This window comes from Apteryx mantelli, chromosome 7, assembly GCF_036417845.1.
Source record: "Apteryx mantelli isolate bAptMan1 chromosome 7, bAptMan1.hap1, whole genome shotgun sequence".
Taxonomy (NCBI): Eukaryota; Metazoa; Chordata; class Aves; order Apterygiformes; family Apterygidae; genus Apteryx; species Apteryx mantelli.
Window position 1 is genome coordinate 16,787,913 of NC_089984.1, and position 19,221 is coordinate 16,807,133.

Below are 19,221 nucleotides of genomic sequence, written 5' to 3' on the forward strand. Positions count from 1 at the left end.
GCAGATGACATCAGTTTCTAGAGCTGTCAGTTCAGTCCCTTCTGTGAGCACTAAATTGCCTCCAACCCCCCCCCCATAAAGCAAGAGTGACAGTCCTTTCTAACTCATGTCATCATATGGTGCACACTGATTGTGAAATGCACTTAGTGAAGGGTGGTTATTGCTCACTTAAGCGAACAAGCTCGCACTGAAGTATCTACAGAGCTTAACAGAAGCTTTAAAGATGCAACAGAGAAAGAGAAGAGGCTGAAAAAGACAAGCGGGACAGAACTGAGCAGACTCCATATTTTTCCTCATATATGCCAAGAAAACCAATTTTTGCAGTTTTTAAAGTATTAGTAGTAAGTAAAAAACAAAAACAAAAAAATCACACAACACTTCAACCAGGTCAAATGTGTTTTCAAGTGGAGGTAGGAAACCACTTAGAGCTCTTACAGGACTATAAGCCCGTTCGACAGGTTTGACAATTTTAAAGGCCTAATTCCATTACAGTATCTGGCAGCCTGCAAGGGCACATTTTACTAACCATAGGCCACCAGGTCATGATAGATGTTGACAGAAAACATCAAAGGTTAAGTAGATGTAAGACTATAAAACATTCCAAGCTGTACAGTGCCAGCAATGTTAACTAGCAAACATGGAGCTGTTCAACTGGAGGAAAAAAATAGTTGGTTCCTTCATCGACAGCAATCATGGGCAATTCTAGAAGAACCAGGTGTCCAGGATGGCTTGCACAGGGCATGATCACATTACATAAAAATCATCTTTGTTATATCAAAGTCCAAATTCTATATATTACTTAAAATTTATCAAGTGCAAGCTTGGATCAATTAACATTGATAGGTTGAGAAAATTTGCCTATACAATAGATTTCACTAGTTATCTTCAGCTGGGAAATACATGCACAGCTGCTTTATGGCTACGAATGGAGCAGGTTTCAAAGAGAAGCAATGAGGTAGAAGAGTTCACGAACACTTCAACAGCAACCATCAGAGGACACGCAGTCGTCTCTGTGTAATACTGTATCATGTTGACTTTGAACGGTAGCACTGAGATCCACACAGCCATGATGGTCTAAGCCAGCAGCTAAAACAATTTAGGAAAGAAACACAATAATCTTGCTTTAAATCCCTCCCAAAACTTACTGCAAAATAACAGTGTAATCACTGCAGGTTGCAATGCACACTTCAGTAACGCCTGAGAGCATTTATGCAACACATTTATGTAGTTGTAACTCTGACATGTAATTTTGATTGGTCTTTCCCTAAAGGTGTTTAGATATAAGGACCACGGCCATCAGCAGTGAGTTAACCTTACTGCTTTCATTAAATATAAAAACTAACATTTCACAGTCCTAAGCTGGTCAATGGAAAGGACAGTGACACACAGATGTCTTCTCTAGAAGATACTGCATGTGTACACGGAAAAGGCTCGAGGTGTTCTGCATACACTTTTCTACAAGGCACTACGAAGACATTCACAAATAAATCTTTTTTTTTTTTAAGAGCTCTTCTGAGTGACATCTATCCGCATAAAAATTCGCCACCACCACAAACAATTAAATTAAAAGCTGTTCAATATGTAAGGAGGGCAGAGGGGTGACTCCTGACCAAATCCGACATAAAACAGCTTGCTAATTTGTCAGTGAGCCAAAATAAATGGAATGGGCTGGCTACAGGTGCAGGTAAATGCCTCAAAAATAGACATCAGTAAGTCAGTTAGTCCTCCACAACGGTTTAGATTATAGTCATTTAACAAGGAGGACATCTTTGCCTTTGCAACATGACTTCTGAGTGCCTAAAGTCAGCTATTTTAAGTCAACACTTAAGACGGGACTTTAAAACTTCCTCTTTCTGGCCTCTTACATTCTACTCATTACTTCTGCAGAAATTAAAAACTGCACCTTCCTTCTCTTTTGCTTTATTGCAAAATATATAATACAAGATTATGGGGTAATATGTAATAACGACCAAACAACTCTCCAAGATCAAAATTCTCTTGATGAGAAAGGAAGTTCCCCCCAACACCTTTTGCAGACGGACAGACAAAGGAAAAGCTTGCTGAAGGTCAGACAACCCGTAAGGCCAACATCCTAATCTGACTACATAAACTAACACAGTCTGTGTGGACAGGTGGGAACAGGGGGTCATGGTGCATTATACTTGTTCCTTACAAGTAAAGATGCCTTGATCCCCAGAGTTCTCTATCTTAAATACTTCTCCAAAAAGCAGTCTTTGGCCATCCCATCTCTCTGCTCCAACACTGTCACTTTCCGAGCCCTTTTTCTGTGAAAATGATACAAAGGGATCCATATAATAATAACAAACACAAGCCTAATTGCATGTTCAAAAGACAATCACCCTCATATAAGCACTAGAAACATAACTACACAAGGACCATCTATATTTCTATTTTTCATATAGCTTAAAGGTAAATTCACAAGCCGTAAATAAAATCATTTTGTAAAAACATTAAGATCGCTGATTTCCAAAGGACTAGACCATATAATATCTTACTTGAAGGTTTTAGGTTTTAATCTGAATCTAATGCAACTTGTCTATAATGAAATAATATTTCTTGAAATATAAAATATAAAGAAATATATAAAGAAAAAATATAAAGAAATAATATTTTTGACAGCCACAAATTGCTTTAGATAAAGTCAATTTAAGGGCATTCCAGATAAATCAGTGAATTAAAAAATCATAGTATTTCCAGTCTGAGGAATAGTAAGAAAACAAATATAGCTACTTGGAAAACTGACTGGAACAGGAAAGAGCACCATTTAACAATGCTTGTCTATGGTCAAGAAGATGAAACGGTTTAGAAGTTTCTTCCAGACTAACCTCTCCATTTCTGTATTGCCAGAAAAGCAGTAAGAGTGCATATGAGTGAAAAGGCAAGTAGGAACTAGGAAGGACTACACTGCTGCTTAGTTCTAAAAGCATGTCATTTCATCACACTTAGGATAGAAAGAGTTTTTACACATTTGCAACCAAATGTGACAGTTGAACACACCAAAAAACAGGCATTATAAATCAGAACCAAAAGCCAGATCTGGAGAGAACCCCAATGATAGCTGCGAAGTTCACTAAAGCATTACCAAATTTACTAAAAAACACAAAGGCTATGACATAACCCTGTGGCAAATCTGTCTGAGCAGGACGATTGGATTTAAACTATTGACAGCAACAAAATGAGAATGCTGAGAAATACCAGCATAAACCCCATTAACAGAACCAGGGAGACCTACAAGCTGCTCAAGGCAGTCAAATAACATTCTGAGATCAATAGAAGCAAATACTGCTGGCAGATCAAGCAGGATCAAGACTACATAAGCCACTGCAATCTGTATGAATAAGTAAATCATGACAGGCTCCTCCGAAAGTCTTGCTGTTAGGGCAATGCTTGAAAAACTCAACTTTCTCAAACACCCAGATCATGTCAGTAGATAAGACAGTGAAAGAAATGGCACTGTTAATAACCTCCTGAGAACTCTGGCTGGGAAATGGATAAATAAGTGGCAATGCAAAACATTATTTTTTTCTTTTCCTGCTACTCACTAATGCAGAAATACAGCAATTTGTGGCACCTGTCAAATGTCCTGAAGCACTAAAACAAACATGAGGTCAGTAAAGCGGATTAGCAAAACTAAATGAGTACTGAAAAGACAGTCATATGACAATCTCCTATTAACAATCCTTGATATCTTCTTGGACTTTAAGAAAGAAAAGACACCCAAGAATATGTGAAAATACTTTTTTTTTTAAAAAAGCACTCCAGGTTGCCCTATTTCTGCTTCCACTGAATGTCTACCAACTTCATTTGTAACTAAGTTAGGTTAGCGTGATTTTGAAAATCCAGTATAAACTGTTTTAATAGTAAGTACGTGAAAGAAAGAACACATCCAGGTATTGTAACATTACATTCAAATAGAATTCTAACCAGCTCATATTTACTGACAATTGAGTTTTTTTTGCCTGCTTCCAGGATTTCAAGACAGAGTCCAGCCTGCCCACCTGCTGAAATGATATTTAAGTAACACTGAGGAGGTACAAAGAACACTAACTATTAGCAAGCAAATTCACTTAGAGGAATTAGAAGTCGATAAACAAACAAAAAAGGCTATTCATCAAACTGATGAGAGCTGTACTTCAGTCACAATAAACAACAGGAATTAGGAGCCTAGCTGGGTGTCTGAACATTTTATTGGTGCTAATAAAGACAACTGCAATCAAAATTAACTTTTTTTTCTGGAATGGATAAAACTGCCATCAGTGGCACTGGATTACTGTCAACAGAATAAGCCCCAGCAAACTGAAAATTAGGTTTAATAATATCCTACAGAAAATGCAAGGCATTTGAGAAAGATCCAGGTAAAAACCTGAAGCAATGTATAATATTTATTACAGGTAGGCTGAGTGGCAGCTTTCGACACTGCTGAAGTAATTACTGTCCCAGTGTCATTCATTTCATTTTATAACTATACTTTGTCTTGATTTTAAGGAGAAAATTCTTAAGGGAACTTCTAATTAAAAACCACGAAGAAACAGTCTGTGTTCTTTCTAGTCCTCTATCTCTTTACTGAATTCTCAATGAATGAGCCTATGTACGTGCCAGACTGGCTGGCTGCTTTCACATCGATGACAAACGATATGCACTCTTCACCATGTCTTAAAAGCTATTACTGCTTTGCTTTATTGTGCATTTGTGTACCTCTGATAATTTTTGAAACATACACTTTATTTGAAGGCTAGCTCATCTTTTTATATTCCAATTTAAAAGGTTTTGTTCAGTGATTCCAAATTGTTCTGATAACGAGGCAGTTGATTTTTAGGCATTTATTTGCCCTCACAGGCCTTGATTGCCCTCACCAGCTTCCTTCTAGCCTGACCCCTTGATGTCTTTCTAAGTGACCTCCGGAGAGGGGTGGCAATGCAGCAGGCAGGTGGGAGAGTTGATCTCCATTCATCCACACTCTTTTTCAATCTGGGCAATACTCTAAACGCTCCTAAATTTTACCCCTGAGCTGCTATGTGCTGGAGAACACCTCTGCTTGCACAGGCGCTTCACAGTCTGGGGCCAGTAAAACCCCCGGGAAGAGAGGGGGTGCTGAGATTTCTAGTGAACACACACACCACACTTTCAGGTTACCTCTTGATTATTTTATATACATAAATAAAGTGTTTTATAAGCAGGTATACCAGGTGGAATTTTTGTTCCTATCCTGCTGTTAGGAGAGCTGAGAGATATTAACACAATATATTTTTTCTAATGTGTTATCTTTTAGCTATTTATAAAAGAATCCGCTTGTTTTGGTCATGCCAGCAAACGATCATTTGCTCCACACTACAGTTAAACAGCCATCATCTCCAGTGTTTTCCACACAGACCTTTCTGGTTTATTCTGGAAAGGCAGCAGGAGGAAAAGCACCACAGCAAACTCTCGGAAACTCAGAGGACAGGCAGTGTGGACACTTGTTATAGCTATGGTTTTTTTGGCACTCCTAGGCTACCTCTATGCTGTACCCTGCAAGGTGTCTGATGTAGCACATGGTCTGCTCAGTCCGCACAGCGCTCCATGTGGCTCCGCTGGACTTCTGATACTCAGATTAGATCAGTCAGCACAAGCTTGGATACCTCTGACCTACAATGCAGTAATGGCTGGGCAATGCTGGGAGGAAGCCACTTTTCTCCAGCCTCCTCTTGAGCAAAAGCCCTGCTGTCCAGCTGCTTCCAAGTTGTTTCGCGGCAGTCCGTAATAGTGGCTTCCTCGACATGTTACACCAAAGATAAAACAGAAGCTCCATGTGCAAGAGCAGCCACAGGGGAAGGTATTTCCTGTGGCAGTTTCTTCTTCAATTGAGAGGAACAAAACCAGAGAGTATCTTTACCGAGCTCTCGGGAACATCAGTTCATTTTAGCAGTGTTCCACATGGTGAGGTTTGGGCGTTTGGGTTTTTTTTCCCCCCTCTGGTTAGCTCTCTTATGCTTTTCCTGTTTAATACAATTTTCTAGCTTACATCTTGGGAGAAAAAATAAATTACAATTATAAAATCCCATAGAGTGTCACTGTCCTGTTGGTTGCGCTCTGCTAAGATTTGTTGTTGCTGCTGATCAGTAATAAGCCTTTTGCTGCTCTCTTGGTTATGAGCAAGTACAACCACTGCAGCCAAGCAGCCTTGCGATGTCCCAGTCCCAATGACAACTGAGGCTGACAAGGAAACTTCTGCGTCATCAGCTTAGCTTACGACGTAGTATTTTTTTGCCTTTTGCCTTAGCTGCACATCTAGTAATCGGGTTTTTTGAGTTGGATTCAGTGACTCTGTTAATCTAATTGCTATACTAACCTCTACTACAAGGGAAGGCCTTTTTTGCCAGACCGTTCTCTCTAAATTATCTCACTATTATTAAAACTGTATCTGCTAGTACACTGACAAATTATTTATTAATCCTCGGCCCAAAGCATCATCTTCACATTACTCCCTCATTGTTAGTTTGCACATTCTTGGTTTTTGGTGTGCCACAAGCCGCTGTTTCTGGTGGGGCACACGGGGGCCCCTTCTTGGCATTCACAGAGCACCTGGCACAAGGGTCCCATGACTGAACACCACCTTTCGTACAAATAACACAAATAAAAGGGCACCTGTTTCACTGAAGTATGAACACAGCAACATTCCTGCCAGGACTGCTCAGACCTTTATATGCAGACATTTGATGTTTGCACCCATTCTACTACAAATTTATAAAAGTTTAAAGGCTTAAGACAAAGTTTCAAAGCTCTCTCACAATCAGCATTTTCGGTTGTTACCATGAAACTGTATCTGGCACATTCACACTGCTTCTTTTCTAGTGAGATGTCACAGCACTGGCAGATATATTTCCCTAGGGTTGGAGCCTGGTGACTCCCTCAGAAGGGGGCGAAAGGGGGAAAAAGCCCTCAAATCCATCTTAAATATTTTTACAAAGCAAAATTTTCATCATGCTTTCAAAGCTCTGAGCCTTTGGTAAAACTTTTCTGTTGGCTTAAATTCAAACTGAAGGGCTATTGATTGAATTCTTTTGTAGTAAATCAACATTAAAAAAACTTTTCTTCTTAAGTTCTACTCAAACATTTAACTGCCATCTTGATTTAAGAAGTAAGCAAAAAGAGGAACAAAACTCTAAGCAGATTTGTGACAGTACAGAGGAAATATGCTTTTGCTTAAATGAGAGGAGCTTCTACTTTAACGCATTAAAAAAAAAGTCCAAGACACTGATAATTAACTTCTTTACCAATGTAACTCTAATAAACTTCTAACCAAAAGGGAATATTGGGTAACGGTGAGCAATTTTAATTGGACCTTAATTTCACACACTTCCATTTTCATGTGGTGTTTCAGTCAGGCTAAAAATGATTTCAAATCGGCCAGTTCAACCACGCAGCTCTGTCTAGATGGAGCTTTTGATCAACAGTTCACAGGCGCTAACTGATTTTCAGCCAGCGCTTGGCACAGACTCACCTGAACTCAGGGAGGTAGGTTGTACGATTGAAGTCAATGCTTGCTGTGACACTGACTTCAGTGGACGCAGGATCAGAAACTAACACTATTTTAGACAAAGTCTGTTTTGGTGTGATCTACCGATCAGAGAGCTGCTGTCTACAGTAGCAAATCTCTTTCCCCAACAAACCATGTTGTTGATGTTTGCTGGGTGCAAACATTTGATTTGTAAACTTTGAAGCTGTTTAAATCTGATGTGTTTAATTTTTGCTGTGAATTAACATTTGCCATTTTATTCAGGTGCACGTTCTTATTTGCTTTACTCCAGATAACTGAAACAAAAAATAAAACAACATCCCCTACACCATCTGGGAGTTCACACAGTCCACTCTAGCATCACTAGTTTTAAACTTTCTGAAAACTCTTTAACCGTACGCTAATCAAACAACCTTTTTAGTTTGTTTTTATGAAGGCAAACAAAGAAACAAGTCACTTCTTATTACCAAACATGAGGGCCAAAATACTTGTCAACTTGAATACCTGAGACTGCTGTTGGTATTCACACTTTTTTGGAATCTTCTTTGAAATCACTTGCCACAGATGCATGTTATTTGTGAGTTATGCATGGCAAGGTCTTTATAAAGACAGCAAAAATGAAATGGTGGCAGCAGCATTGTCGTTGCCGTTTGCAGAGCAGCACGTCACATTTTCACAGTGCCAAGCAGGCTAAAGTTGAAGAAAATGCCACTGATAATTGCTGTCACATTTTGTTTTTATGATTGCAGGTAAAAATAAATAAGGCTCTTGCAAAAAATTGAGTATTTCACCCTTTAAAATAAAAACGTCATAAAAATCGGTTATATCAGCAAGACATGAATTTCCTTCTTGCATCCCAGAATCTCTTCAGGGGCAAACACAATGAACAGTAACTGTATGCAAATATGTCCCAGTTTCCTAGTGAAGTCTGCCTTTCATCCCCTTGTGCTGCTTTTTCCATCTGACAACATGCAGCACTGCTTTACCCACAATGCACCCTCTCGCTCTGTCACACACAACCACACACACACTCGCAGGCAGACTGGAGCGAACACACACACACTTACACACACACATGCCCCCCCCCCCCCAAGAAACCAACTTACCCACAAGTTATATTTCATTCAGAAAACTAGTCTTCCTTTGCTCCCCCTCCTCTGTTTTTTCCTGCCTCTCTTCTGCTGCAGAAAAAGGCCACATATGTCTGAAAACACTTCTAGGCAGAAACCATCTAGTGCAGAACAAAGACAGCCGGGGTTGCCTTAATCTCAGCACAAGGCAGCCAGTAGCTATTTTCAAGCTTGTTCTCTCTCTCCCCCTCTGAGGGCACCCTGCTCTGTTTCTCCCTCTCTCTCCTCTTTGCCTGTCCAGCTACTGCACAACACACATCAATTATTCATTGCTTGTCTCCCGGTTTCCAGGCAAAACCAATCACAGATGGAGTCTTGCTAATGGGCTCATGCCGTACTTGCCAACAGGCTATTTGTGCTCAAGCTACAACCCTCTAGAGACAATAAAGAGAATCAGGTTAAGCCTTAAAACTTCACACATACACGAACAGACCTAAGACAGCAATATACATGTAAGCATCCGTATGACATTGCTTCGGAGTACGTCTTCAGCATACAGTATGGAAGAAGGCTGCTTTAAATCTTCTGAAAGGGTTTTAAGAAAATCAAACACTCAGAAAATCTCACCTCAGCTGCATGTTACTGATATTGATGATTTTCTTTTCTGTCTCTAGTGATCCATCTCTTGCTTTCTCATTACACCTCTCTCTCTCATTCTCATACACACACGCGCGCACACACACACGCACACACACACGCGCGCGCGCAAGCAGCCACAGCCACTTTGCCAGAAGGGAAAGAGAGAGAGAGAGAGAGAGGAGAAAAAAAAACCCAGGCAGCTCACATTTCAAACTTGCAAGGAGGGGTGGTGCTTAAAACACTAGAACAAAGCCTCTGTCTCTGGCATCCAGCCAAAATACTAAAATAAATCCCCTCGATCAATTAATTGGAAGCAACACTTGTTCGAGCCTGCATAACAAACCATTAAGGGCACTGAGGCTGAAAAGTCTTTAGATTGGGAAAACCTCGTACACTTGTTTCCCCCTCCCCTGTTTGCTGAATGCTGTTGACTAAATCCATCAAACGAGCCATGCTAATCAGCGGGCGGCAGGGCCGCGGCGGCGGCGGCTCGGCGGCGGCGGCAGCGGCAGCGGCAGCGGGCGGCAGCGGGAGGCAGCGGGCGGCGGCAGCGGGGCCGGGCGGGCGGTCAGCGCCGGGCGCGGGAGGGCAGGGGAAGGACGGCGCTGCCCGGCGGGGGCCCCGCTCCGCTCCGCTCCCCCAGCGAGGGGGCAGACCGGGCTGGAGGTACTTGAAGTTGCGATTTTGTGCCTGCTCCCGGCAGCGCTGCGGGCTGCAGCAGGGCTCGCCGCCGCCCGGCTGCTCGGCCCCCGTTCAGGCTCCGCTCCCGGCAAGCGAGGAGGCATCTTCCCTGCTCTGCAGACGGGGAAACTGAGGCACGAAGAAATCGGAGCTGTGGTTGTCAAACGTGCCGACGGGAATGACTAACGTAGGACACTTAGCATCCTGAATCTTTTTTTTTTCTCCCCCCCCCCCCATTTTAAAGTTCAGACCTTCAACTTTGCCTGTCATTCACTCTTCCTAACAACAAAACCCTTTTTCGTGCAACTTTGTGAATTTAGAATTATACATAAAAGCATTTTAAATAAGTTTCACTTTTCAAATTCTGCTACAATGTAGCCTGTTTCAATAAGCCCTTCGGTTTAAAGGGTTTAAGTTGACAATATCAAAGAAAAAAAAAAACAAACAGGAAGCTAATGTGACATTTATTTTTCCTTCTCAGAGGGAAAACTGGCAGTTTAAGTTGTGGCCGACCAAGAACCAGCCTTTTCCTGACACAGCCTCCTGCGGTAAATAGCCACTTCCTTCCCAGGCACAACCTTCACAAATGCACCTCCACGTCTTAAAGGCGCACCGGGCCCTTTTACTGCAAAGCCAGCTTACAGTTGGAGCTAAAAAACAAACCAAACAGAAAAAAAAACAAAAAAGAAGAAGGGCTTAAAAAAAACCAAACAAACTGGCAATCCAGCAAAATTCCTTTCAGCTAAAAAATGGCCTCAGCTTTCCTTGCAATGTTTACAATCACTTAACCATGCTTTTTAAACACCTTCGCAGAAAGACTCGGCAACATGACAGATGGGAACAGCAACCTATCACAGATATCAAAGAGCAGCTCTTCTCTGAAAAATGATTCCTTAAAAAAAGCATTGTCAGATTTCATGTTTATTTTTTTCAGTGAATCCACTTCAAACAAATAAAAGATCTATGTGCTTTTCTACTAGCTTCCACTCCTGAAGTATCAGCTCAAGGTCAGATTGTCAGACAGGGTTATTTCTTTCTCTCCTCAGCCATCAGAGCAAACAGCACTGCAAACCAAACTCTCGGTCGCACTTCTGCAATCTCAGAGCTGCACAAGTGGGACCGAGCGAAGACTTCTTCACCAATATGGCTGCTGCAGGCGTTACTAAGCCCAGCGTTTGGCCTCCAGAGCCTTTACCCACATGGCACACCATACCATACCACCGCATGGTGGTCCATAGGGCACGGGAAAGACTTCAGCTACATTCGCAGAGATCAAGGTGAATCCACAGGGCTGACATAATAAATTCAAATATAAAATTATTTTTAAGTGCAGTTGATCAAATTTGAGATTCAATTGCACAAGAGAAAAGCACAGAACCTCATGAAACCACTCTTACCACCTTTCAGAGTGGACAGGTGCTTTAAGGAGATGTAAATTACACAAATAGGCAGAGTAGACAGTAACAAGCATGAGTTTTAGATGACACTATTCAGGATTGGCAAAGCAATGAGAAAAATGTTGGTAATCCCAACTAATGTAACTGCACTGAGTTTAGACTTTGTGATCGTGCCTCAAAGACATCTGTGACAGTTTTTTCTTTATTTTACTTGAGAATGGAACTTATAATTGAATATAACTCTAGATAAATCTAGATACACACACAGTGAGCATTTTTGTGCTTGTTTCAAGTTTTAGTCCATAAAATTTTCACACAGTTCTTCAGCTATCAGTGTTATTTATATTTCAAAAAACAAACAAAGCAACAACAAGAAATAAGACAGTGAGAGGTCATCGAAATCAAGACTGGCTCCCTCCTTGTATAAGCCTCAATTAAATCATGTTTTCTTAGAGAAAAAACATTTTATTTACATAGAGAAAACTCGTATTCCCCAGTATTTTATGTTTTTTCTTTTTTAACTCTCATTATAAATAAGAGTATTGCTCTTTTCCCCTCTGCAATTAAATGCACTTTCTAGTGTAACAGAGTAAGTTTCTCTTTTAAGCTGCCTGTCTTTTCAGCGGAAGTGGTTTAGAGTAGACAAATCACTTATCTAAAAATTATGTACTTACTTCTCCTTTGACAAATCTTCAGCAGGTTTCTAATCCCACCCTGCCACTTGAAATATCACTTTCTGTGATGACATTTGAGTCACAGTTGTCAGAAGCATCAGGCTCTGTAGTTAAATGGATTAAATCACACTTCATAGCATACAGCATTTTGAAGAAGGAATGGTTTATCATTTGTAGAAATTAATCATAACAGTTTTTTCTCCAGGGCAAATTCCCAATCATTTTTAAAGATTACTATGTTTAAGCCCCAATGACAGCAGTATGTCAAATTACATCACAGGGAAGGTTGTCTCAGGCAGTGATAACTATTAACAAGACTCACTGAAGACGACTGCTACCAGGAGAAGCAGGTCCGTACTGGGGAAGCACCTTTTAAAAGCTGATGTTGGAGAGCGAACGCATCAGCCGTGCTTTGTGCCGCGGTGGAGGCCATGGGGACCCTCCTGCTGGGCCTGCCTCGCCGCCTGTTTCGCCCGCTCTCCCGAGGGGCCACTGCAACACCCAGCCCTACCGGGGAGGGGGAGCAAGGGGAGTCAGAGCAGCATGCAGTCCTACGCGGGGAAAGAGGAGACGTTTATGTGGCCCCCTGTAGCTGATTACAGAGAGAAGTTAATGGATTTTCAGAGGAGTCCCAGCTACCTAGGCAGAGCTTGTCTATTTAATACACACTGTCCGAGCCAAGCGTATTACTGGTCCAAATCCTCCCAAGTCTCAGTCCTGTCAGTCACTACTTAGCACAGAAATCAGTCACCACCGGCACATACACACGCTACTGCTTTTTGCCTGCTCTCCATGCCAAGGCACTTCTCTCTCAAATAAGGTGTTTTCAAAAAGCCAGAAGTCCATTCTTCGGTCACGGCGGTGCACCAGCCCTGCGTGGTTATGGAACACCCATTCTCCGGTGAGCAAGGAAAGGATGTGGACAGGCATTTATATGCTCAGGTGCCTTTCATCGCTCAGCATAAATGGCAGGATACTCATCTGTGGCCAGGTCAAGTGGAGTAGCCCCTCTCCCCCTCATTGTCCCTCTGCAGTGATATTGCAAAAAAAATGAACCAAACACATGAACATTCGTAACATAGATGCAGACCACCAAGAGGAAAAGAAAGAAGGAAGGGCAGCAGAGGGCAGAGATCAAATCCCCAGCTGGGATGCTTCAGCATCAAATATGCTGTGTAATATCGGGGGACATCATCATGTCCCAGTGTGATTTCATTATGAAAGGTGAGTAGAGGTGAAAGCAGAAATGTTGTTTAGAGAAAGAAAACATAAGGAGTAAGGAAATTGTCTTCAAGTAGCTATAATATCAATTATTGCCAACTGAGCAATATTATAACTCTGTAGCAATGAAACTTTGCTATGACCAAAGATTTAAAGGTTGATCTTGAGGACCAATCTTTATTCATGGGAGTTTTGCTGCACTGCTGAAGGCAGTGGGAGAGTTCCTTACAACATTTGTCTAGAGCAGGTTATTTGCCCAAGCATTAGTGCCCTGGATATGTATGTATTTTATTATTGATTCAAAGGATTCAAAAAACCCTTCAAAAGGCTTACAATTACATATTCGTAATACACAGAATACATGGATCAGTGGCCTTGTGGATTTTTCCTAATGTTTCACAGTAGGCTGAGTCAATAGAAGCTGTTATAAATCACAGGGCTGCATCCCAGTCAGAAAGCAATGAAGTACTTTAAAAAAAAAAAAACAAAAAAAAAAACCCTTTGACTCTTCATCAAGTGTCTTTCATGCATAACCCACTTTTCCAGGATCAAACCAACTTCATCCAGAGAGAGGTGTGAGAGGAAATCCAGTGTAAAAAGCAAAGTAAAAAGACTCTCTTATGTGGTTTAGTCCTGTCTCCTGTTTAAGTCAAAGATTATTACATTGCAGAGCTTACTATGACTGAAGTACTTACCCTTTGGTCCCCTTCTCTGTCAAGTTTTACAGAACAAAGGTAGGAAAGGTACAAAATGTAACACAGCATTTTCCTTTCTCAGGCTGCTCTTCAGCTGCCCATGACCGTTGTTTGCATGTTCCCATGTTATCAGAATGTTTTGAAGAACTAGAGAGACTGCGTAGCTGGAAATATCAGAACGCTGCATTTTGGATACATGCAACAATCTGACTGAAACACTCAAAGTCTTCTGAAACGTTCTATTTAACATTCAAAAACACAGAAATGTCCACATTCTTGTTACTCTATTATGAAAAATCTTCCCTTCAAAACTATGCAAAGGCTCAGGACAGACTTGTAAACACAGCAGTGAAAAAATCTTTCTCAATTGCCATAATCTTTGGAAAAGCAAGTCTACCTTAAAATCACCTATTAATACAGAATGTCACAATTTCTAATCTCTATTTCCTTCCTTCCTTCCTTCCCTTTTTTGATTAAATGTCTTTACCACGAATAGGAAAACAAAAAGATCTATACAATTATAATGAAATATGGAAAAATACAGAATTACAGAATGAAGCCACACACATCATGTTTGTATCTTTGATTCTGTTCACAGCTATACTTTTAAAGAAAACTGAGTGGCAAAAGTAACCAAACCATGCAGAAGTAAAGAATAAGGCACAGTACACTAAGGAAAAATCACATTTGTAATGTAGTATGATAGTCCAAAGAGGTACTATGCAGAAATAAAAAATCACTACACAGTGATGACATCAGTTTAGAGTTGTCTCCAGCACTATTTCACCAGCAGCAGAGCTACTACACATGCCCCATGCCTTTGCTATTTAGCCACTAGAAAACTCTATAGAAAGATCAAATATCATCCAATGTATGAAGTTCTTCCCTTCTTTTAGTATATCTATTTTGCTACAAATAGTAATTAATGTTTTAAAAACAGATTTTTTTGACATGGGAACTTTACTGTTCTGTCTGAAAGAACAGAGAAACCAAAACTGTAGATATTTTATAATTTTCAGATAGTTCCCCTCCAATTCATAGGTAGACTGGAGCATGGCACAAATGTCTCCAGTGCTCAACTTCCCTTTCAATGCCTTTCTTGGCACTTGGCCTGGAGTTTGTGACATCTCTTCTAGTGAACTAGATAGAAACAGAGATTAACTGAAGTCTTTTCCATGCTAGCTCCAATTTTGCTCCACTACGGTACAATCAAGTGGATTTCTAAAACATGTCTCCATGTTTTTCATTAACTTTGATCAATTAGATTTTTTATACAACAGGTCTTCCAAACTGCCCAATTTTCTCATACAGTTTAGAGATCTTAAGGCTGTTAACACTTTGGGGAAAAATCTGAGCAACTAATGCTTTGGATTTCATACTAATTTTTCAAGGTTCATATGTTCTGCAAAGGATTAAAAATTTTGTTATACATGAAGCAAGACTTTTAAATGCAATGAGGATTAGCCTACTTCCATTCCTAATAAAGTTTTACTACGCATTTTGATAAAACGTATTTTTTTTAGATTTTATTCTGAGTCAAAATATTTGTTATTACTGAACCTAGTTACTTGTAGCTGAAGCCCCACCCCACCTCTGGCAAGCCATGGGTTAATTACAGCTAAGCCTCCTCTCTCCCTGCTTAGGCTTGAAGGGGGATAAGGAGGCAGCTCTGAAGACAGCAGCCTAATCAGGTTTCAGGGAAAGCAGGCAGGGAACTAGCAGGGCAGCCGCTGGTGAAGGACGGGAGGTGGAGGGGTAAAGGAAACCGAAGGCTGGAAAATGAAAGCCCTGCCAGGTTCCTCTACTTTTCTTGGCATTGTAAAACCAGTTTTTGACTGTTATCAATGCAGTTCATTAATATCGATTATATCAATATTGCTCATTAAGAGTCCAGGAGAATAAACCCTCCATAAAAATACTCAGTCTCAATGACTGTTTTCCCTTGATTGCTCCTTTCCAGGCTATAGATGGGTTCATCTCCAGCTGCCGCTGTCTCCTTACTCCAGAGCAGCCACCAAAGCGGCGCAGGGACAGGGCTGCTTGGGCTTTTCCTCCCCGCAGCCTGAGGCCTGCCAGCGGGGCCCACCCTGAGCTGCCCCTGGCCCCGGCACGGGTTTGAGAGCAAACACAGGCCATTCACTTATATCTTTTTTTTTCTTTTTAAAACAATCCACTATAATCTGGAGGGTATCAGTAGTAAGAAGGTATAAGTGATACAAACAGCCTGAGCAGGACATAAACAGAGTGAGAAAAGATATAAAGGAAAGATACATCCTTCATCCTCCACAGTACTTGCGCTCTGTGCACAGGCGACTCAACGGCAAGGCGCTTGGATGCTGCAAGTGAACTGTGAGAGCGTTCACACGGGAGAGCTGAGATGCAATGTATTTGTTTGTATTCCCCAAAAGCTATGAAAATAACATCGACTGACACTTTCCCCAAGACAACTGGGGAGTCTAGAAAACCATCAAAAGTGCATACAGATTTTTAATAGTGCCAAATACAAAATGTGAGAGGGAGCAGTATGAGGGTGGGGGGAAAAAAAAAAAAAAAAGAAAAAATTGATCCAAAGTCACAAATTGAAAGAAAAGTTACAAACTGGTGGCTCTGCATCACTGTCTTGGAAAGCTTCCATTCTGGAAAACAAAGACATTCATCATTTGGAGTCTAGTTCATGTTTCTAGCTTTGTATTTAAACAAATCTATGTACCATCATCATACACTTTTCATATCAGTCTGCCAGAAAGCCATACAGAGTTATTTTTAGCGGACTGTCAGATACAGTACAGTTTTGCTTACAAAGTGGCCTAATAAGGCAAAATGTTCTTGGTGCAGACCAAATGCAGTCATTGTCACTCTTCCCCCATACCCTAAACAATGTCTATAAGCATCTCTTAATTTTTCCCACTTTCTGCGGAAGATTACTGAATTAGCAACAACAAGATAGAACTAGTGAGATCTTTATTGTTTTGTCTGTTTTGATAATCAAATATACAGGGACTGCAGGAGAAAGGAAATGGTCTGAAAAGGAAGGGTTTTTGCTCAGATATACCAAGGAAACAGCAGTTTCAGCAGATAATAATTTTAAGAGAGACAACAGTGTAATCTCGTTTTTTTCTTTCACAAGTTGGCTAACTCCGGCCTCACTCAACTCCAAGTTCTTTGGCCCTCACTCTCTTTCCAGCGTGATGTCTCCTTCCACCACGCTGGCAGTGGAACAAAGCTTTAAAGTGGATATAAAGTACTCTCAGGGAGCATGTGTATGCTTAAGTATTGGCAAGGATCTTAAAAATGAAAATGTTCTAAATCCAGATTTAGATTACTTAGAATATGAGAAAAATATTCATTTTGGCATTTTATTGCTGGGGGGAAATAATTCTGTAACAATTTATGAGAACAAGATTAAAAACAGCAATTAACACAGGCCTCTCTCTTTAGTAATTATTCATATACCTGTTTAGCTGATTATAAGTCATAGCTCCAGGCTGTCTGCCTGCATTGCTAGGACACAGACAGCAACCTCTGCTAAATTGACTCCACTGGCTACGCTCATGCTGCAAGAGCTGTTTTCAAGGACAGATGTACAATGTTATATGGGTAAAGAGACAAGCAAATTAAAGATGGGTGTTCTGTCAGGAAAAGGACTGAAGAACCTGTGTCAGCATTTCCCTATATTAACAGAACCTCAGATTTTTAACCCTTCACCATCTATTACTAAAACTTAAGAAGTGTCACCCTTATATATACAGTACAATTGTGTGTTCTCAAATAAAATCATTGATTGTATTTTTTTTTCACCATGAAAATACAATAGATAAACAAAGTACAAGAGCATGCACTATAGATAACTACAGATATCTATATATAGATATAGAGGGATTCATGAAGAGCTTTTAATCCCTCTTAAACTATGTTTCATTTTTCAGCACCACAGCTTGTGGTTCAAAGAAGCTGAGAACAGCAAAACAACAAGTTACCAAAACATATTATTGCCACACAACACAAAAGTATCCCTGAAACAGTCAGCAAATGTCCAGCACATTCCTACCAAAAAGCTACATCCACATTTTAGATTTTTTCTTTTTACCATCTTTATTCTGCATATTTCTGTTTAATGTAATACATATATTTCTCTAAATGAGGCTGAAAGTTGTTAAGACCTAATCTGCACCAAGAAGTATTTAGCAGAACAGTCATACAGAAGAGCTATATTGGCAGCTCCTACCAGTGTAGACACAGTTCAGCCTGGCAAGAGGCTATGCCTACTACTGCTTATATTGGCTCTCCACTGAAATTAGGTTCACAATCAAAGGATTACATGACCTCACTAAAAGAGGGCTTTTGGCATGTACAAAAACACATATGCCTTACTTTACTAGAGGATTTCTAGCATAGATCTAGTTTACTACAAGACTAAGAGCAAGTCCATACCTTGCAATGGAGTGTACTACAAAGAGTCACAAGCTGCTGACATGCACCCATGCAGGACTGCCGTGCTGCACTGTGATTCGGACTCTAGTCCCCAAAACCATACAGGAGTATTATCATATTATTACACCAGAGACTGTAAACCCTTCTTCTTTGCAGGGACAATTAGCTTCAGTACATCACTATTGACTATTTCATCTGGGGGCTGACCTGCTGGAAAGAAGCTCTGCGGAGAAGGACCTGGGAGTCCTGGTGGACAACAAGTTGACCATGAGCCAGCAACATGCCCTTGTGGCCAAGAAGGCCAATGATAACCTGGGTTGCATTAGGAATAGCATTGCCAGCAGGTCAAGGGAGGTGACCCTTCCCCTCTACTCAGCCTTGGTGAGAGTACCGTGTCCAGTTCTGGGCTCCCCAATACAGGAGAGACATGGAGCTACTGGAGAGAGTCCAGTGAATGGCTGCTAAGATGATTAAGGGCCTGGAGCATCTTTCATATGAGGAAAGGCTCAGAGAGCTGTGATTCTTCAGTCTGGAGAAGAGAAGACTGAGGGGGGATCTTATCAATGTCTTGTCAATATCTGAAGGGAGGGTGTAGAGAGAATGGGGCCAGACTCTTCTCAGTGGTGCCCAGTGATAGGAGGAGACGCAACAGGCACAAACTGAAAAACAGGATGTTCCGTCTGAACATGAGGAAAAACTTGTTTACTATGAGGGTGACAGCACTGGAACAGGTTGTCCACAGACGCTGTGGAGTCTCCATCTTCGGAGATATTCAAAAGCCATCTGGACACAATCCTGGGCAATGTGCTGTAGGTGACCCTGCTTGAGCAGGGGGGTTGGACTAGATGATCTCCAGAGGTCCCTGCCAACCCCAACCGTTCTGTGATTTCTGAGTCC

General features: G+C 41.0%; 1 protein-coding gene and 1 long non-coding RNA gene across 9 annotated transcripts in view; one reads left to right on the plus strand and one right to left on the minus strand.

Moving 5' to 3' along the window:
• Window positions 1-19,221, minus strand: part of ZMIZ1 (zinc finger MIZ-type containing 1) — a 363,439-nt gene that overhangs the window by 86,364 nt on the left and 257,854 nt on the right. The window lies entirely within an intron of this gene.
• LOC106498926 (uncharacterized) lies at window positions 9,833-10,885 on the plus strand. Its single transcript, XR_010884706.1, has 2 exons — window positions 9,833-10,093; window positions 10,388-10,885. It is a non-coding gene; the product is annotated as an uncharacterized lncRNA (long non-coding RNA).